Source organism: Pipistrellus hanaki, assembly GCF_964339955.1.
Source record: "Pipistrellus hanaki genome assembly, chromosome: 2".
Lineage (NCBI taxonomy): Eukaryota > Metazoa > Chordata > Mammalia > Chiroptera > Vespertilionidae > Pipistrellus > Pipistrellus hanaki.
In genome coordinates, this window is record NC_140504.1 from 62,824,087 (window position 1) to 62,845,794 (window position 21,708).

Sequence of the window (21,708 nt, forward strand, 5' to 3'; positions counted from 1 at the left end):
AGTGCCAACCACATATCAGACTTTGAATTAGCAGGCATTAGTGTAGCCCACTAATATTCCTGTTCTCCTCCTTCCAAAAACAGAGCGATGTTGCTCTTCCTCATTCCCGTGACATTAGCTATGGCTATGACCCTTCCTTAGAGCAATCAAATATGAGAGAAAGTGACATGTCAACTACAAGTTGAACTGTCAAGGGCCAGAGCATGACTCATCATTTCCATCTTCCTGCTGAGATGACTAGCATGCATTCAAGCTTGTGGAGGATTCATGAGCCCACACTCTACAATGAGGACACCATAGAGCAGGGCCCCTGCCAACCCTAGACTGTCTTAAGCCACAGAGATTTGGGAGTTGTTACTAGGGAGGTGTTAATCTTTATTAAGTGCCTACCATAAACCAGGCTCGGAGCAAGGCATGGAAGGTATGTGGTCAAACACACCCTTTCCTGCCTTTACACAGTGTACAGTCCTAGGGGGAAGACACACAAATGCTGGAACAGTGCGATACACGTGTCAGTAGAGGATTGATTGACAAAGTGGTAAAGGGGCATGGAGGGAAGCTAACCCAAGAGAGAGTGGTAGTCTGGGGAAATTTTGATAAGAAGAAATGACAATGATGTTAAATCCCATAGGAAGAAGGGGAGTCTGATGGCTATTATCCAATGGTAGCATAAAGCCACATCCACACCTAAAATGTTGTGATTTTAAGGATATAAACTAAATCCCACGCCCATTTGGGACCAGACTATTGGTCCATCCAGCAACATCATATCTCTGACAGAACAAAAATTGTACGGGAAAACGGCAACAGTTATTTTTTATATCATGATCCTTAAAAATCTAGGATGTAACACTCTTGGGATAAACAATATTTAATAGCTATGTATTTCCCTCTCCTAATTAATCCTTTCCCATCTCCACCACTGTATAAGACAAGCTGTCTGAGAGCTAAAGCATATGCCTGGCCTATGGATGACTTAAATTAGACAGCATCCTCTAACCATTTAGGATATTTTAGACAAGGATAGAAAAGGAAATCCATAACAAGGTGTTAGAATACACAAGAAAATAATTGAAGCCAGTTAGTGGGGAAGACTTTGGTTTTAAGATAATGTATACAAAATGGGAAACAGAATTGAGTTAGAGAGAAAAGGCATTTCCACAATGTGCAGAGACAGCAATCCAGGAAGCAAGGCAGAGCAGATGTTATGAAATAGAAGTCAAAGCTAAGCACGAAGCCCAAACTGCATTATAAATATTTACTCTTAACAGCAGAGTTGAAGGATTTAACACCTCGTGTCAAAATGGATAGTTAAGTTTAATTTTTGACTCAGAAATATAAGATATTGATGTCATTTTTAAAATCTTTGCCTGAGAATATGCTTAGAGAGAGGAAGGGAGAGAAGAGAGAAACATCAATGTGAGAGAGATACATTGATCAGTTGCCTTCCAACTGGGAGTCAAACTCACAACCCAGGTATGTGCCCTGACCAGGAAACGAACTGGCAGCCTTTCCGCGCACAGGACAATGCTCAACCAACAGCGCCATAGTGGCTAGGCATGATGTCATTCAAGATGACAAAACTGTATTAATATATTTCAAGCTGTTTGCAGTTGTAAATGCTACTTAAATATTACCAAGTTAAATATTACCAAACTCTGTTCCCTCTTTTATTTGGGGCCAATAAAACTGTAGAGTATCAAACCACTACATGTTTCTTACAACCGGGCAGGATGGCAACACTCAGTTCTCCTCTCCACCTCACATACACTCTTATAGAACGTAATAGTTACTTAACTACTGAAGAAGTTTGGTTGGCCAATCAAAATGTAATAAAGGTACCCAAATATTCACAACAAAATTGGCTGGAAGAAGATCTGCTTTACAGTCTCTAGGGAGAGAGGAGAGGGACATTTGCAAATAATAAACCACATCTGAGAAATAGCCATTCACCATTTCTCCACCATACATACTTGTTGAAGGAAGTTATAGATGATTTGGATGGAAGGACATTCCAGAGAATATTTAAAGGAATATACATGTTTGACACCCCAGGTTTTCAGTTCCACCTTACTGGTCACACAACCTTAAGGATGTGTGAAAACTTGTACATTTAAAGATTTATCATCAAACCTGGCATTGATTCATTTTCCTAAAGCTTAATGTACCTGCCAGAGCTAAGTGCATGGATACTTGTCTCAACCTGCTATCTCTTAATCCCACAAGTCAACTCAACTCAAAAGGTGGAGAATCTGCCACACAGGTGGAATTTCTGACCCCAGAAGTGACAATAATGGCTGTTGGTACCGCTCTCCTTCCCCTCTTCCTTTCATTGCCAGTGAGATCAGAAGAGTGGATGTCTAGAAAGGGAAAAAAAATATAAGAAAATGGAGAATAGTGTGGACAAAACAGGGGTTTTATGAAAGTAACCTTACAGGTGAACTGATCATAAATTCCTATCTGGGCAGATCATGGTGGGCAGTCAAGCTCCAGGAATATAACCTCTTTAGTAAAAGGTTTATCTTTAGCTTCAGCAAGCCCTGTTCAACGTTTCTATACATCAGGGTTAACACATCTTTGAAATGCCTTTTTTTCAGAGCCTCAGAAGCAAAATCACCCTCAAAAGAATATGTAATCTCTTTTATTTTATTTTATTGATTTCACAGAGGAAGGGAGAGGGAGGAATAGAAACATCAATACTGAGAGAAAATCATTGATCGGCTGTCTTCTGCACACCCTCCACTGGGGATGGAGCCCACAACCCTGGCCTGTCCCCTGACTGGGAATCTAATCGTGGCCTCCTGATTTATAGTTCGATGCTCAACCACTGAGCCATACTGGCTGGGCAGAGAGCATATAATCTTAACTATTTTGTATCCCAATCCCTGCCTCACTTTCTCCCACCTTCATGTAATGCTCCTTACATTCTCTGCTTATTCCAAATGCATAAAGGAAGCTGCAAACTGCCATTCTAGGAAGCATTCCCATCACCCCTCCCCTCGACCCCCAGTCTGTTAAGTTTTGCTTGGGTTTGGACACTCTCACGTGGACAACCACGTAACCTGTCTTGAGTGAGGATGAAGGTGTGGGTGGGGAAAGGGGAGGCAGAAGGTGGGCCATACAATGGGAGAGATTGGGTGTGACTCCAGCAAGGAGGGAGCTCTGTAGACAGGATGCGTTGGAGACTGCAGCTGAGTACAGGAAAAGACGAGGAGGAGCTCCATGGGGGGGAAGGGGGGGGTGTCAGGGAGGAAGGGGAGGTGTTGAGATGAACACTGCAAGAGGTGTTGCCCAAGTGATAACCAAGAGGGAGCCAGTGCAGGAGAGGTCTCTGTTAACATGTGTAAGAGAGGAGGCGAGAAGATTCCACTGTTTCTATACCGGTGTGTTTATTTTGGGTTCCCTGTACATTTTATGTAAACAAAAAAAGTCTCAGGAAATGATAAAATGGCTGCATTATGTTACTGTGGAAGCATTAACAGTCCCAGGGGCTTTCGTGGCTACGGATGTTGCATGCATATCCACAGAATGGGCCCGGAGAGGCATCTGGGGCCCACGTGAGAGAAAAGACAACACCGGGAAGTCTAAACAGGAAAGAAGTCAAAGAGTTGCAATGTCTGGACTTACTTTCCAATCGTCAATTTAATCCCCCCAGAAGTCTTGTTATTCTATCACCTGATGGTCATCTAGAAATAGGCAGGAGGCAGGAAGAGATCTCGGGAAGATGCCATAGAAAGTTCTAGTACTTTATCCTTAAGGAAGAAAAGCACTGGATAAACTAATCTCAAGTGCCTTAGGCCTGTCCAGTGTGGCTCAGTGGTTGAGTGTTAACCCATGAACCAGGAGGTCGAGGTTCCATTCCCAGTCAGGGCACATGCCTGGATTGTGGGCCCTATCCCCCCAGTAGAGGGCGTGCAGGAGGCAGCTGATTAATGATTCTCCCTCATCATTGATATTTCTATCTCTCTCCCCCTCTCCTTTCCTCTTTCTGAAATCAATAAAAACATTAAAAAAAATAAAATTAAAGTGTCTTGGTAGATGCTTTACTCTTTGATGAAATTCTTTTTATAATACATAGTTTTCCAGTTCTTTGTATATCGAATAAAGGGAGTGAAGCAGATCATACGCAAACTACAAGTCACCAACAGTGCAGTGAGCCTGGTGTCAAGGATACAAGAACAGGCCCAAGAGCAAAATTAAAAGAGATAATAATATAAAATGAAGTGTCTGCTGTGTTGTGTTGTACTGTATTTTGTTGGAGGAGAGAGATTCCAAGTCTGGTCAACATAAATGCAGTTTTCCAGGTAATTTACACCAAGACTAGAGGCCGATGCATGAAAATTTGTGCAAGAGTAGCCTTCCTTCCCCAGGCTGCCAGGATTAGCTTTCCTCTAGCATCTGGGACCTGGGCTTCCCTCCGGCTGCCTGCAGGCACCCTGGACCTGGGCTGGTCCCCCTTCCGCTGCCCAGGCTTTGTCAGGAAGGACGTCCGGAAGATGTCCGGTCTAATTAGCATATTACCTTTTTATTATTATAGCTAGATAGCTTGGAGAGTCCTGAATTATGCAACACATTACTTGTCGTATGTTGCAGTGTACAGACACTTCTTAGATCACCTAATATAGCAGGAATTAAGGAAAGGGAGACTGCAACACCTGATAGAAAAGTGGAAATCATTTTATATTGCTGGGGAAAGGCAGGGATGTTGATGACAGAAGAAAATTTGGGAAAATATAATCTCAAAAACCATCAGAAAGTGATAGGTTAAAGTTTTCACTTTGTGGCAGGGTTTGCTTCCTATTGGTGTGCTACAGAAGGGCCTTGGAGCTGAGAGGCTGGCTGTGGGAGTGAATTTGGTGCGGACTGCTCACTGCCTAGTGTGCAAAGCTCTCCCAGAACTCTGGTGGTCCACAGGCTGGCCTCTTTCGACGCTGATGTTTACGCTAGGCAATGTTTCAAATAAAGCATGTCCTGATGACATGTAATTGAATTCAGACACCAACTTCGAACAGTCCCTCAGAAGCAGTGCCATCCTTTACGTAAATGCTAGCGGGCATTTCTGTGGAGACCAATGGCAGCCGATGGGGCCTGAGGGGAAGCTTTTAGAGGACTAAAGGGGAAAAATGGAGAAATCTGTGTCAGCCCCAAACTTCAAGCTAAAGCATGGAGAACAAGGAACACAAAACCTCCCTCTTCCCACTAATCCCAACATGAAAACAAGAGGAAGAAGGCGGCTAATCAGAAGCTTCAAGAACAACCACTTCCTTCTCTAGTGATAGTCTCACTTCAGAAATCTGAAAGCAGCCTAGTGTCCCCACCCTCCATGATCCAAACAGCATCCTATACCGCCCCCCCCCCACCCTCCCAACTCTCCGTTTGCAAACACACTTTCCTTAAACATCCTTTCCTTCTTCACAAATATTTCCTTTTACCACTTAATCCTCCTCTGCTTCCTCCATCTCTGCAAACAAGCCTCACCTCTCCACAAAGCCCCACAAAGCCCCACAACCATCGGCAAACACCTGCCCTGCGCAAATACTTCCAGATCCTTTCCCCTTCAAATCTCAGCTCCCAGTGCTCCAAGCATCCCTAAACCTGGACCCTCCCATTGTCTCAGCCTCCATCTCTACAGAACGTCCTCATCTCCTACTCACCCATCCAGATTCCTGAACTCTGGCCCTTTCATGCTTCCTCCACACTCAAAATTTTATGTCCCAGTGCAGAGAAGATGTAAAAAAGAAAAAAAGCTCTGTTAGTTGACATAGTACTCTTCTTGTTCTTTTGGCGAATAAACATAGCAGCAAATGGATTCCACTCCTCTTCCTTTGTACCATGTTCTTGGTTATTTAAAGATCTGACCATTTAAACAAAATAATTACTATCCACTAGAGACTCTTACGTGGGTTGACAATCTCCAGGGAGGATATTTTCATCTCTCAAAAAGTTCCCCAAAAAGCAGTTCCACTGAAATAAGTATAATTTAATGGCAGAATAATGGCTGTTTTATTCTTACAGACTGATCTTATTACAATAGTAGGCTGTAAATCTTACTGTGTGTATACACGCACATACATACTCACAGACAGACGCAAAGAGACAGACACATGCTGCCCACATAGTGGTCTGAAATGCACATGGGCTTTTTGTGCCTGCCAGAGGGGGACTGCTCTTGAGGCCCTCGGCAATTTGAGGCGTAGAGGAGGTGATGCAGAGCAGGGCAGGGAGAGAGGTAAGGACCGCTATAACGTTGACATGATATCTCAGGACACTGATTACACAGGTTTCTTCATTTTCTTTTGTTTTTAAACTTCTACTTTATTACCTTCTGAAAACAAGTAAAAGAAGAGGTAAGGGGAACCCTTAAAAAAAGAATCAAAGTATCAGATGACACTACAGGGAGGAAAGAAGCACAGAAGGGAGTGGTGAGTGATGGGGAATAATGGAAGCATTTAATGTATATAGAAGTGAGGACACTGCCAAAACCGGTTTGGCTCAGTGGTAGAGCATCAGTCTGCGGACTGAAAGGTCCCAGGTTCGATTCCGGTCAAGGGCATGTACATTGGTTGCGGGCACATCCCCGGTAGGGTGTGTGCAAGAGGCAGCTGGTCAATGTTTCTCTCTCATCGACATTTCTAGCTCTCTATCCCTCTCTCCTCCTCTCTGCATAAAATCAATAAAATATATTTAAAAAAAAAAAAAGTGAGGACAAAAAATTAAGTTTCAACTTGTGCCTATCACAATAAAGGAATCGAACCCCATGCTACTATTCACTTCTTTCACTAGCTGTATTGAAGTCCAAGCTTTGTAAAAAACAAAACAAAACAAAAAACACACACACAAAAAACAACAACAACAAAAACCCCAACTCTCCAGATGGTATTTGAAGGTTCCTAAAGTAGTCATAATCAACAGCCATACTTTAAACAAGAAATGAGGATCTTTTGTTTTCAGTTTTACAAATTATTTTTTAAAAATAAGTTAAGCTTCCTTGAAACTTGTACATTTTTATATTTTATCACTTTTTAACATTAAAAAAATTTTTTTTCAAGTACAGTTGACATTCAACACTATTTTATATTAGTTTGAGGAGCACAGCACATTAAATGAGGAGCTACTTTTAAATAAGTTTAGGTTGTCTTATATTAGGAATTCTTAAGAATCTTAGAGGACTCTTAGTGAAGAGGGTGAAACATCAATTATAGGATTTAAAAAAATGTGTGCTAGTCCCTTGAGAATTACTTGTCTGTATGAACTTTAGACTATCCAAGGAACTTGGCAGCATGTTTTCTGCGATAACTCCCTTCAGCCAACGAGGAAGGGAGGGAAGGGAGGACAGAAAGCAGAGGTGACCTCAAAAAACATCTGGGTCATTCAAATTCCCTGCCCATACCATGAAGAATTGCAGCCTCAAAAAAGCGTTAAAAAATATACACACTTTTTACGTTTGTGTTAAGACAGAGACTGATGTATTTTGTAGATTCTTATATTACATTAGTGATTCTCTCAAAGTAGGGGAGTTCTTTAGACAAGAAGTTATAGACCCTTATTGTCCGGGTTCTTTATAGAACCCTACAACAGTTGTAGTTCAAGATAAATATTTCTAAAATGTTCCCAAATAAATCAAATGCTTCAAGATATTTCTTATTCCTGATTATTGGCCTAATTCACCCTTGGGTGAAGGTGATTCTGACTACAGACCTGGAAGAAGCCCCTCTATTACGTGATCACCAGGGTGAAGATGAAGCCTAAGGAGGTGAGTCTGGAATCACTCGTTACCATGGAGATCTTGATCTGTGTGCCCTTGAACTTCAGATGCACATCCAAAGCAGAAGGGAATAGTATCCTTCAAGCTCAAAGCCAATCTCAAGAAAGAAAAATACTGACCCTGGGATCACATGGGGAAAGATGCTCCCTCTTGGCACTGAGACCACCGCTCCAGGCTTGAATTGAAAGCTGAGTTCACAGGAGCAAAGCTCCGGTCTTTCCACCATCCTGCCTCACTCCAAAATGCACCCTCTTAAAAATCATCTTTTATTAAAGTAACATTCCCCAAACATGCTACGTTCCCCATTCCCTTACCCAACCTTTGTAAGCTGGAAATAGTCAGGCATCCGTGGGCTCAAGAGAGATGAAACAAACGCAATTGGACGTCTTCTGTGATCATGTTCCTCTCTTTAACTCAAAAACTGAGTGAATGGGTTTTAAAAACACTACACTGTGAACAAAACAAAATAATAATGGTACCATCTCTATTACTTAATGGTTGATTATGCAAGGTGGATGCTGTAAGACACTCAATTTTTTCCTTCTCCTGCTACCTACTTTGCCATCATTTCTTTTGCTTGGAAGAAAAAGGAAAAGGGAATGAGCCATCAAGATCAATTAACAACTGATTGAATGAAGTTTAATCAATGTTGATTTTTGTATCTGGCCCAAAGACCTAATAAAGGAAATGGTTACATTAGGACGTTGTTTTTATTGTAATGGACATTCTAGTACAAAAAACACGGGACAGGATGCCGTGAACATGAATCAGGAGACCTGGACAGTCCTAGTTCTGCCAAAATAACCAGCGGACGTAAAAGCCGGAGCAGGTCACTTCACCTGTCTTCACCTTGTGTTAGCCGAGGTGAAGAGTAAAAAGGTGAGTGTAAACTGGACGTTCTTTCTGCTCCAACTTTCTAGACTCCCATAGACACCGGTTAAATAACAAGGAGTGCCAGTTATACAATGCAGGAAATGACCGCAGAACAGAAACATGTTGTAGTGATAAGGTGGCAGCTACCTAATTGGGAAAAGATTTCACCGCCACTGTGGCCCATGACATTCCAAGGGCATGGTGAATGATTCCAGCATATCAGAGTGGGGGAAAGGCCTGGCCACAGCTATGGCAATGCAATACAATGTGGGTGTTTGATTCAGCAGGATGTATAAGAAACATTTTTGTCTGGATCCCCAGGGCTTGCAATTTCCTTCATAAGTCATAAGCTGTGTCTGAAACCTACTTCGGCAATGAGATAAGCAGAGTGGCAGCCAGACATCATTTTCTGGTCCCCTCTGAATAGCTGCTTGCTAAGAAGCACTATTCAGGCTGGGTCTGAACTGGTCCACAAAATGTAGAAGCTGGCTGTCCTTCGCTCTTGCCTCCCGTTGTTTCAGCCATAAAGTGGTCCAGAAACAAGTCTGGGGGAAATCTGTAACCTTTAATTGTTTTGTGTTTTTTTTTCTATCCCAGATGCTAATTCCATAAGGATAGTGCCATCTAGAGAAGCACGTCAAACGTGCCAATAAAATATTCTAAGGTGATGAACCTTGATTTCTTGATTTTAAGTCTTAGAAAAGACTGACCTGCTGCTTGCGGTTAACAATATGACGTACTGGCATGAGCGAACTTTTTCTTCCCCTTAATTTGTAACGTAAAGGAAAGCAGCTCATCTGATAAATCAACCTACACACACTATACAAAACAAATTACCTCTTGTAAAAATTTATCCATGAAAATTAGCCTGTTACTCGCTAGTTTATTTGACTGTTTCTTTGTATAGCGAGTTTCGCCAACCCTTACCTTTCCTACTGCACCTCAATAAGATGATTTTTATACTTGGGCTTCTCTTATTTGTGCTATAGATAACTATCTTACCTTTAAAGCAGATAAGGCAAAAAGGTGCTTTTCAACATCTAAGAAACACCCCTAAATATCATGAAAACAACTGTGTGCAAATTAACCCCTGGAAGAGTTGAATTCCTGGGTGTCAGAAACAATAAATATCTCTGCCTCACCAGATATTTATTTTAAAGCATTTTGAAAACGTGGGCTACCCCTTTTGTTATTTTTCATTTTCAAAATATAAGAGTTACATTAACCAAGTGCTAATAAATACTTTCAGCCAACAGTTTTTGTTTTGTAAGCAACTCTTCTCCCCTGTCATTTAAGAAATAAAGGAAACAAGAATGACTAGACAAAAAGTGACTATGAAAAGGCTACTACCTCCTTTATTGCAGTATCCAAAGGGGCCAGACCTCTTCAAAGAGTCATCACTTGATAATCATTTCTAAATATACTATTATGTACTTGGCCTTGGGGTGCACCCATTGGCTAGGTGTCAAATGATAAGAACCTACCTCCACACAGTGAATCGCTCTGACCTCACCCAGCAAAGGCATACTGAAAAACCCTCCCAGACCTGAGGATTCTAACCTCTGTGGCAGGACCACTTAGCACACAGAACCAAAATCCATAATCACAGGCCCCATGATTGGGGAGTAATGTAAATGTGGGAGTACATATGTTCATAAGTGATCAGGCCATATGTGCACAACTTTTCTGATAATCAAAAACTCACTGAGATAATTGCTTTCTATAAACAGAGCCATCACAGGTACCATGCTGGTTAAACTCTCCTAGGAAATTAACAAAAACTTCATATTACTATCATTTTCTTCCCCACAAGGCAAACAGATGGGATGGTGGAGACCGTGGGGTATAAGAGGAAGTATAATAGAACTGGATTCAGACGAGTGGGCTTGCAGATTCTGCACTGTTCAGCCAATTGGGTGGATTGTGGCCCAAAAAATTCATGGAAGAGGATTTTTGAGGTTCCTTTGGCCCCTCTGAAATTGTGTTGTCTTACTTGCCCCCAAAATAGCTAAGCTTGAAATGTCTTCAGATTCCTGACCCAAGTTCCTTACAATACATTTATCTTAGATATCCACTCATCAATTTACGAATTTCCCCTTCAACTGCCCCAATGCACACTCATTTCTTTATTTGCCAGGTGTCTTTTTCCCCCCAGGGGAAAATGTTTTTCTATTATGATTTACATTCAATATTACTTTGTATTACTTTCAGGTGTACAACACAGTTGTTAGACAATCATATACTTTACAAAGTAGTCCCCCACCCTTACCCCGATATTTCAAGTACCCACACCAGGTGTCCTTTTAAACCCCACACTCAGGAGGCCGCTCTCTCATTCTCCCTTCTGTCCAAGACAACCCTCTCCTTTCATGTACTCTGCTCTTAACCCACAAGGCAAGGAGAGAGAGAAAATCTCCAATGTCCTGCTTTGTACCTGGATTCAAAAGCAGCATCTGCTATGTCTGTGGAGCCATCTGTTGCCCCCTTTGCCATGCGAAGGATGGTGCAGGCATCAGACGCAGAGTGTCACAGGTCACACAATGGAATTATCCCCATCTTGGGGCTGACACACCCAGGCATATGCTCCACAGTCACAATGGCTAATGCCACTCTCCTCCATCAAAGAGTTTACTTATTTCCTCATGGAGAATGGTACCTCTAAAGCCTCACAAAAGATCAGATCTTTTTTAAAAGTTACATTTGCTTGAATATTCGTTTCTAAAAATCTCTAATCTTGGGTTATTCCTAGAACTATGCCTGCTACTTGAGAATTTATGAATCAAGAAACTCTGAGCAACTCAGTTCTTACACCTGTAAATGACCTTATTCTGCAAACATTCCCAAATTCTGTGACTTTTAAGTCCTCAGTGAACACAAGAAGTTCCTTCCCATCTGTAATATATTAAGCCCCTTAATGCCAAGGGCAAAAGAACCAACCTGCTGTAGACAAGACAATATGGCTTCTATGACAAGGTCTCTTTGTGGAGCAAGAACACAATTGGCTTCTTGAGAATCGAAATGTGATTAAGAACCCTAATCTTGTTAACAAATGCCCAGGAGGCAATATTCCAGTGAAGAGTTGGGCTGGATAATTCATTGTGTGTCCTGTGCATTGCAGGATATTACTCAGCATCTGAGGCCTTGACCCACTAGACACCAGCCCCAGTGGTCTGTTGGGGTTTCCCTGCTCCCAGCTGGGAGAACAAAAAATGTCTCCACACATTAGCCAATACCTCCCGAGGGATGGGGGGGCGGAGGTGGCAAATCCCTCCTCCTCCCCACTGAGAATCACTCCTATAATGGATACCAGTGCTTTAAAATAAAGCACATCACTTAATAGAGTTTCTTTTGTTTGTTTCAAATGGGTGACATTTACACAGTTAATTATACCAAGATTATACCAAAACCTAACATACAGTCATCCTACTTATAAAGATCTTGCATTGCTCTTGGAAGATGTACAAAACCACAGACTTCCCAAGCCATTCAGAGCACATCCTCTCTGCAAAGGATTAAGAAGTAACATACTAAGTCATAATCACAACTGCTCTTTAAAAGTATTGAAAAGGAATCACAACTTTCACAGTAACTTCTCCAGTGCACTCCAGAATCAGCCCTTGCTTCCAGACCTCGAAAGAGGGCTTTGAAGAAAACATCGAGAACCAGTGGGTTGGTTTAATTACTTGGCTTTTCTTCTTCTTCTCTCTCTTGTGCAAAAGCCCGCAAATAAAATGTTTCTGCAAAGATTGCTAAAGAGTTCCAGCTTTGGTTTGGGCTCTTTAAGACAGGAGTTAGCAAGCTCTTAGCCCACTTTGGGGGTGTATCTTCTCCGCCCCCCACCCCCAACTCTTCAAACAGGGGATCCAAGAGACAACGCAAAAGAGCAGCAGCTGCCAGCTGCATGAAACTGATTGAAGCCTGCAAACTGACTGAAATGATGGCTACTCTTAACCAAACATCTCATTTTTCCATTTGTGAGAAAGGCTGGGATTTGCAGACTTCTGGGTCTCAGGAGATAAAGGCTACACTGGTTCACTAAGAGAAAAACTCAACGTCCCCTTGCTTTTAAAAGAAATGCCAGTTATAAACGTTCTGGGGACTTGACAGTTTCAGGACATACTTTAATTTCCACATTTAATATGTAAGGCGCACAACAACAACACACAATCAAACCAAAACCTTTTAAGTTACTAAGGCCAAGATATTAAAAGAGAATCATGAACAGACACTTTTCAAAGAACCTCAGCTCTTCATTCAAATAAATATTTACACAATCGGGGGCAATGGTAGCAGGGAGGTAGCCATTCTGTTACAATGGTGGGCAACTCTAAAGGTTTATTTATCCTAAATTCAATTGCTCTGTTGCTATCCTACCAGGAACTAAGAATTCCAGTGCTTTAGGGGCACAAGTTTAACCCTCCCAAACTGTGAGCCTCAGCTGCATTTAGATCAAGTGTGAATCTCAGAGACATATCTCAAATGCCTAAGGAAAGCCAAAGTAGGAAGCTCACAGTTACAAGTCCAATACTTGAAAATACTCGAACAATGAAGGGAAATGCAGCTGACAAATATTTACATACTAAAGGGACTCCACATTTTTCTGCCCCAACTCCTGGTTCCACTCCCAGCTGTGTCTGGCTGTGACTAGCTGTGCATTCTGGAGCTCTTGAGAGCTACTTGGGAGCTGCAGAGGAGAGACTTCTAGGGATGAGGGCAGGGCCAGCCCAGGGGGTAACCAGCCCCGGGCAGATCAACCAACTTCCAGGGCTGCGGGGGCAGGTCTCTCTTGGGTTGCGAAAGGTAGAGGGGGGAGGCGCGGGAAGTTAAGTTCGACTTCCCAAACTCTTTCCAAAGGGAAACCCCAGCGCAGGAAGGGACAGCCTGTCAGCCTTTTAATTTCCTGGCGGCGGCGGCGGCGGCGGCGGGAGCCAGGTCCTTCCCGGGCGTTTTAACAGAGGATGACTGCGGGAGCTGGTATTCAACGCGCCAGCCAACCTCGCGGGGCACGCGTGGAACGGGTTCAAATCCCCTCCTCCCCCATCATGTCCAGCCGCTTCAGGGGTGCGGAGATGTCCATACCATAAACTTTTGGGAAAATCCAAGTCCAAATCAGAATCTGACGCTCTGGGCGGTTCAAACTCGGGAGCCCCACTCTTGAAACAAAGTGGAACCAGCCAGATATTTGGGGGGAGCGGGGGCGTCACCTCTGAATCCCGCGCCCCACGCCATCCAGCAGCGGACCTTCTCGACAAAGCAACTAGATCCCGAAGACCCCGATCCCCCTCTCCTCGGGTATCCCAGAGTTCCCGGCAAAAGTTGCCTCGGGTCCCCCCAGATCCCGCCTGTCCCCTACAATCGCTCTGTGAACGTCTCATCTACCCAGACAGTCTCTGGCCAGGATCCTCACAACAGGAGGTCCACCCGATCCGTCCCCGGGGTTCGGGAGGGAAACCCCCCCCCCCCCCCCCAAAGCAGTGCAGTCCGGGCTTTTGTCCCTGCAGCCTGCGGGAGAAGCAACGAAACCCGTCCCGGCCCCACTCACCGCCTCATCTTTCCTCCGAGCCGCCTCTCTCCGCCGGCCCGCCGGTCGCCCCCCCGGCCCCGGCCCCAACCCCGTTCCCCGCCCGCCCCGGCCCTGGCTCCGGCCGCCCGGCTGCTCCGATCTGCGGTGCGGAGCGCAGTCAGCGCCCCTCCCGCCCGGCGGCCGCCGCCTCCTCTCCGCCCCCACGACCGGCGGCGACCAAGTCCGGGCGGGGAAGGCACCGCCCCGGGGGGCGGGCGGCCGGACGGGCGGGGACGGGCGGCCCCTTCCTCCCCGCGGGCCGCCGGCCGCTCCTCACCTGGGCGCCGGGGCTGCGGGTGCCGGCGCCGGGGGAGCCGGGGCGCGCACTGTGCGCCCAGCCGCTCGGCGGGTCCCCCTCGTGCCGCGGTGGTGGGCTCCGCGCCGCTCGGTCCCGGATCCCCGGCCCCTCCGTTCCCCCTCCGCGCCCCCGAGGGACTGGGAGCCGCGGGGCTCCGGGGCAGCTAGCGGTCGGGGGTCTACCGCGGCCGGCGGGACCTGGCTGCGCGCACTATCCACAGGCTTTCCAAAGCTGCGCTTCCCGCGGCCGCGCAGAGGACTTTTGTGGCAGGCTATTTTTTTTTTTTTTTTTTTTTTTTTAATGGGCTGTAGGAAGGACGGGAGGGTACTCATCCTGGGGTGACGATTTCCTCACCCTGAGGTGAGGTTTCTACAGGGAACTCCCAAGTTGACACACCTACTCCCAACAATTGGCCCGCCAGCAGGTACCTACCTGATGCGTCAGAAAAATAGCTTTGCCAAGTATTAGGGAACGGCCTTAGCTAAGGGCCGAGGATTTTTTTAAATGCATGCGAATGTCCCTTTCATGTATTTCCCCAGAAAGTGTCTATCTTTTCCAACATACTTTTCGGAGTTGCTGTAACCAATGAGAACTGCGTTGGTGTGGATGTCCTCCAATGGGTGCTTCTGAGGAAGGCAACTGATTGGACCCGGGGTGGCCCGGATGGTGTCCGCGGGAATGTGAGCCTCCGCCAAGCTCTGAGCCAGGCTCTGGGTTTGCAAAGATAAAGGCCACGGGCCCTTAGGAACTCAACAGCGGCGAGAAAGGGCACAATGCCCTGGCCTGCGGTTCAGTTAGAGCGTCCTCCATACACCTAAAGGTTGCAGGTATGGCTGGATTCAGGTCAGGGAACATAGTACCTCCCTTCCTCCCCCCTCGCTCTCTTTCTCTCTGCTACATCTCCTCCTCTCCCTCCCTTCCTTCCTCCCTCTCTAAAATCAAACTAGGGTGAGGATTTTTTTTAAGAGCACAATGAAGCGCACACTAACTTAAGATCAGTATGGCTCTGGGCAGGTTGTTTAAGCTCCCACAACAATTGCTTCATCTCTAGTGCAGTCATGATGACTCTGATGCAGCAGGGTGGTTAATAAGCTCCTGGATAAAGTGTGTAATGTACCTGTCACTGTGAGTGGCACTCCTGGGCTCTCAACAAATAGCTTATCTACTGAACTCTTCGTTTGGGCAAGTAAAAGTCTGGCTTCTGATTTTGAAGAGAGATTTCCCTATAGACAGCTTGGTGTTTTATAGGCCAAATCTCCCCACCCCCTGTCCCCCCGTCCCCCACCTCCTACACACACACACAGAGAAACATACACGGATCATTCCAACACTTAGTGCTCTAGCAGCTCTCTCTTCTCTCCCACATCAGCAGTTTCGGAGCCTATTGGATCATCACATTTATCATAAAATCATGTTATTTTCCCCACCTTATAAACAAACAAAAAAAGCTCTCAATTCCATCTGCTCCTCCAGGCACTTGTTCCCCCATCCACAGCAAAACTCCTTTCAAGAATTGTTAAGAAAAGCTCTTCTCCGAGTTCTCTCTTTCCATTTTCTCCAACCAGGCTTGTGCTTCTACCATGTCCCTAGACTTCATCTTATCAAGATGAAACTACTCCAGCTGAAGGTTTCTCAGTCCTCACCTCACTTAAGCTATAAGTAGCAATCAACACTTTCTTCTCCTAAAACTGATTTTATTTTACTTTCATGACACCAGGTTTTCATGTTGTTTGTCCTACCCCTGACTCCTTTGCTTCTCTTCTCCCAGACTCCGAGGAGGGAACGTCTGTGAACATCTCCTCTGCCCTCTGGGGAGTGGGAGTGCCCCAAGCTCAGACTTTGGGCCTCTGTCTTCTTCTGTCTATACTCACTCCCTTAGTGATCTCTTCTTGTCTCATGGCACTAAATGCCATCTATGTGATGACAACTCTCAGATTTTACATCCAGCCGAGGCATCTCCCCTGAGCTGTAGGTGCCAGGCAGCTGCCTACTCGGATGTCTACTAGGCTTCTCCTGCTTAATTTTTTCAACACTGACACCCTGAAATTCCTCCTTCCGGCCACCAAAGACCCTGACATAACTGAAGTCTTTCTCTCATCAGGTCTAAAACTTTGGTGTCTTCCTTGACTTCTATGTTTCTTACATTTCAATTATAATCCATCAGAAAATACTTTTGGCTATTCTTTCAAAATACTGTAAATTCAAAATGCAACCATTTACTACCTGCATTGTGATTGCCACCCAGGTCTAATCTATCACCACAGCTTGACTTTGAATACCCTTGCTCTGTTCATGCTTTTGCCCCCCTTGTGGGCTGTTCTTAACACAGCAGCCCCAGAGATCCTTTTAAAACAATTAAGGCAACTCAGGACTCCTTTGCCCAAAACCTTGCAGTGGTCCTCATCTCAATTAGAGCAAAAGCCAGAGTCCATAGAGGGGCGCAGAAGGACAACACATGCTGTCATTCTCTAACCTCAGCTCTGGTTTCTCTCACTTTACTCACTTAGCTCCAGACACTTTTCTAAATATATTTCTATATTAATTACTTTTATCCTTATAGCAACCATATGACTTAAGTAAGTATTGTTACTATTCCCATCCTCTAAGTAAAAATGAGGCACAGAGAAGTCCATGATCATTCAGTTGATAAATCGGTAGAGGCAGAATTTGAACACAGGCTGTATGATTCCGGATTACATGCCTCTTGAATGCTCTCCTCCACGTCTTCTTTAGTAAGAATGACAGGGGAAATTTCTGCATAATAAATAATTCCGAACAACTACACACAAAATCATCCTATCAGCCTCCTCTCACTGCCTTTTTAAAAGAAAATATTTTGATATCCGTTTCTTTTACTATAGCAAGCTCCTTGAAAGCTAGATGGATCACTTTTCATGTTTGTGTAAACCATATCCAGACTTGATAAATACACGGAAAGGGCTCAAAGGGTATTGATTTAATGGAACTTTTAAAAATGACTAAATCCAGTGAACCATCTAGCTCCTGATGAGTTAGTATGGGTCTTCAATAGCTTTCATAATGCCATAGTGACCTGAATACAGGATAAATAAAAGTTAAATGTGAAGTGCAGATCCCAGCATCTTAAAATGTGTAGAACGCACTCAAAATTTAACACCTATTGTTTTTGTGATAATTATTATTACTAGACATTCTTTTAGTTGTGACATTTAAATTTTTAAAAATATTTTTATTGATTATTAGAGAGAGGAAGGGAGCGGGAGAGAGAGGAAACATTGATGTGAGAGTACAACATTGATGCCTCCTACCAGTGAGGCCACAACCCAGGCATGTGACCTGACCAGTAATCAAACATGGCAATCTTTTGGTGCTGGGGACGATGCCCAACCAACTGAGCCAAACAGCCGGGGCTTAGTTGTGACATTTTTAAAAATAGAAAGAAAAGAGAAATGAGCTCTTTGCTTCTACATTTTCCATTTCCTGGGTTCTTTAAAACAAAGTCCCCTATTTAATCACAGACCAGAGCTACACCTCCCTCTGTCCGCCATTTCCTTTTGTCCACTTAAAGATATTATGTAGTAAACTACACAGCAGACATTGCTTTTCTTTTCCTTTCTTCAGGAGCTGTAAAGATTAAAGTGCCGGATCTTACTTTTGTGTATCCTTCACCCTCTCAGTGGATAGAAGGTGAAGAGCTGCACACAGTGATATTTGAATTATTTCATTTGGACTTAACTTTGCTATTGTACCCTTTCATTGGCAAAGACTGGTTGGACATGATTAACTAACTCTGTACATTTTCTCCGTGTTTGCAATGATAGCTTAGCAGAGAATCAAGAAATTTTCATTTATAGAGTGCAGTGAAAAGATTATGGTTTTGGAATCAGGTGGACTTGAATATAAACCCAGATTCAGCCCCTTCACTAGCCAAGTGATTTGAACGTTATTTACCTTCACTGAGAAACAGACGTCTATTCTGAAAATTGGGAATAATAACCTCAAACTCATATTTTTATGAACCAATTTGAGGCACCACCATGCTTTGTACAGGGGCAATATAGCACTCCCAATGTAGTTTTCTTTTTTAATAAAAAAATAAACATGGAATATATTTAAGGGACAAAACATGATGATTTGATGATGGACATGCATGTAGTGAAATGATTACTACATTCAAATGATTTAACATATCTCTCATTATTACCTTGGAGTGTGTGATAAGAACACCTGAAATCTACTGTCTTATCCAAATCCCAATATCCAACGCAGTATTGTTAACTATAGTCATCGTTCTGTACGTTAGCTCTCTAGACTCATTTATCTTACCTAACTGCAACTCTATACCCTTTGACCAACATCTCCCCATTTCCACCACCTCCCTGCATCTGGTGATCAACTTTCTACTCTCTGCTTCCGTGTATTTGATTTTTTCAGATAACATTCCACATGTTAAGTGAGATCATGCAGTTTGTGCTGCTGTTGTTCTGTATCTGGCTTATTTCACAGGGCATCAAAAGAGTGGTTTCCAGCCACACTCGCTCTTTTTCTGTGGAGCTGTAGTCAATGATATAAACCTTTGTGTTGTACTGTTCTATATGAGTTGAGTTCCTCATCATAAACTCTTTTTCTCTTTTACAGAATCAGTGTGCTTGAATTAATTATAAAATTTTTCTTCATGGATTTTCACACTAGACTTGCAATCATTGTTAAGAAGAACTATGTAAACCAGTGTTTCTCATCGTGTCCTGATTGCCAGGAAGCTCAGTGTGAAATTTACTGTTAAATTGTTCTACTTTAGTAATAAAGATTTTGCTTTCTAATCCTTTTTGTTTTGCTTTGTTTATGTCATCTATGCGTTTTTTATTCCAATAACCTTATTAGATATTTGAATGTTTCTGTGTTCTCAAATACATATTTAAAAATATAAAGTATACAGAAAACATTAGCTCTTCAAATTAATACCAGAAAATTAACCAAAATTAAAGTAAAAATTTACTCTAAATGCTGTTTTATATTCTCCATATTAAGAGATTGTTTCTTTAATTATGAGAATAATCTAAATATGTTTGGAATATCTGATTAATTCCTGCATCAAAATGTTTCTTTTTGCCTTGCCCTCAATCTTTTCTGTTAGTCTGTATTGGAATGAAGCAGGAAAAAAAAGGATTCAGTGGTGTGTGTGTGTGTGTGTGTGTCCGTCCCTTTGGATTAACCTTACATTTGTGTGGCCCACTTTTCAATCACTTGAGGACCCTGAATTGGTCTGTTTTTCCTGCATGGCAGACTTAAAACAAGGAGTTTTCTTTGTAGCTTATCTGTTCATCACAGAAACAGTACTCTATCAATAGTACTCCTTGAGATTGTAAGAAACTCAGCTTCTCTGTTATTTTTCATTATTTTTTTCCCCTATCTAACTTTCACCATCCCTCCAATTTGTCTTATACCTTAATTTCAAATTCTCCTTTAATATAATATATGTATATTTTTTTCAGCCATAAGTGCTCTAATGGATGTGTCAGATATAAGCATATCTCACTGCCCTAGAGACTTCTGACAACTCAGAGCAGGGAGCAGGATTCAGAACATGGGGAATGTTCAACACAAAGGTGAGTTTATTAGGCATCTACTCTGTTCCATATGGTGTACCTAGATGGATGGGAGATGAAGATAAAATAAGGCATTTGTTATGTCTCTCTAATAAAGAATTTACTGCCTCGCGCATAACTGTAATCTCTATATATAAAAGCCAAAGGACCATTACGACAGGATGACCAGATCGAATGGAATGGCCGGTCAACAAGTCACTGTGACATTCATTGACCACCAGAGAACAGATGCTAAATGCAGGCGATACCCCCTGGTGGTCAGAGTGCTCCCACAGACAATCTCCCACAGCATCTGTCCCTGGCTGGCCAATCTTCCATGGTCCCTACCCCCTGGTGGCTGATAGGCCTCAATTGCCAGCCAGTACAAGGGATCCTGCCTGTGCACAAATTTGTGCACCAGGCCTCTAGTACAATATAAATACTTACTAGAGGCCAGGTGCATGAGTTTTGTGCACTGGGGGGTGGAGGGGTCCTTCAACCCAGCCTGCGCCCTCTCACAGTCTTGGACCCCTCTGGGGATGTCCACCTGCTTGTCCTAGGCCTGATCCCTTCCAGAATAGGGCCTAAGCTGGCAGTCAGACATCCCATTCACAGTCCAGGGCTCTCGCTGTCTGGAATGCCTTGCTCCTTACCACTGCAGGCAGGAGAGGATCCTGCCATTGCTGCTGTGCTTACCCGCCACCAGCCCAGCTTCTGGCTGAGTGGCGCTCCCCCTGTGGGAGTGGACTGACCACCAGGGGCAGTTCACGTATTGAGCATCTGCCCTTGGTGGTCAGTGCGTGTCATAATGACCAGTCGTCCTGCCATTTGGTCGATTTGGCACACACACACACACACACACACAAACACCGTATTTTCCGGCGTATAAGACGAATTTGAAATGAAAAAAAGTCAACCGAAAATCAGGGGTCGTCTTATACGCCAAGTATATCCCGAAAAACGTCTCAATAAGCCGCTAAACGAATTTTCCAACTCGATCCCGCACCAATCACTGCAAGGCTGCTCGGACCGCCTCTCTAACTCAGCCAATCCAAGCAGGCTTTTTATGCATGCAAATTATACATGTTCTGTACCCGAAGCTACACTGTGTTCTAGTAAAAAGCCTGCTCAGATTGGCCAGAGTCAGCGAGGTGGTCTATTATAACCTTTGAACCTTTGCTTGTTGTGATTGGCTCACAGTGGTACATACAGTTGCAGCACAGGAACGTTCTGTGTAGCCAAAGCTGCTGTATCAGGACACATACAGTGAGTTAAAAGGTACCGTAATAGAACATTCTGTGTGTAGCTGAAGCTATAGTACTGTATAACCCCAGCCTAAAAGATTAGTGGGTGTACAACAAATAGCTGGTAGAAAAAAACCCATCATGGCTCCAGCAAGAAGAAGGGAATTTGAAGCCAGTTTCAAACTGAAAGTTGTAAACTTTGCCAAGGAACACAATAACTGTGCTGCGGCAAGACAATATGGAGTAACAGAAAAGATGGTCCGAGACTGAAAAACAAATGAAGATGCATTAAAGAGTATGCCAAGGAGTAAGTGTGCATTAAGAAGAGGGACCCCTTATTGGCCAGTACTCGAAAAGCATGTAGCAGACATGGTTCTTGAGCATCGTCAAAATGGTTATGT

The 21,708-nt window shown here is 43.8% G+C and overlaps 1 protein-coding gene across 23 annotated transcripts in view; it reads right to left on the reverse strand.

Annotated features, from left to right (window-relative positions):
- The window catches only part of PHLDB2 (pleckstrin homology like domain family B member 2), a 218,295-nt gene that overhangs the window by 78,925 nt on the left and 117,662 nt on the right, over positions 1–21,708 (reverse strand). For 2 of the 23 annotated variants that reach the window (XM_084874008.1, XM_084874002.1), the window contains exon 1: positions 14,181–14,361. The exons of 17 other annotated variants lie outside the window; for them this stretch is intronic. The gene's annotated coding sequence lies outside the window, so the exon portion shown is untranslated. Of the gene's footprint in view, positions 1–14,180; positions 14,362–14,478; positions 14,756–14,931; positions 15,023–21,708 lie in introns of those variants that run through there. 4 more of the 23 variants (XM_084874004.1, XM_084873990.1, XM_084874003.1 and 1 more) reach the window with 4 other exon arrangements.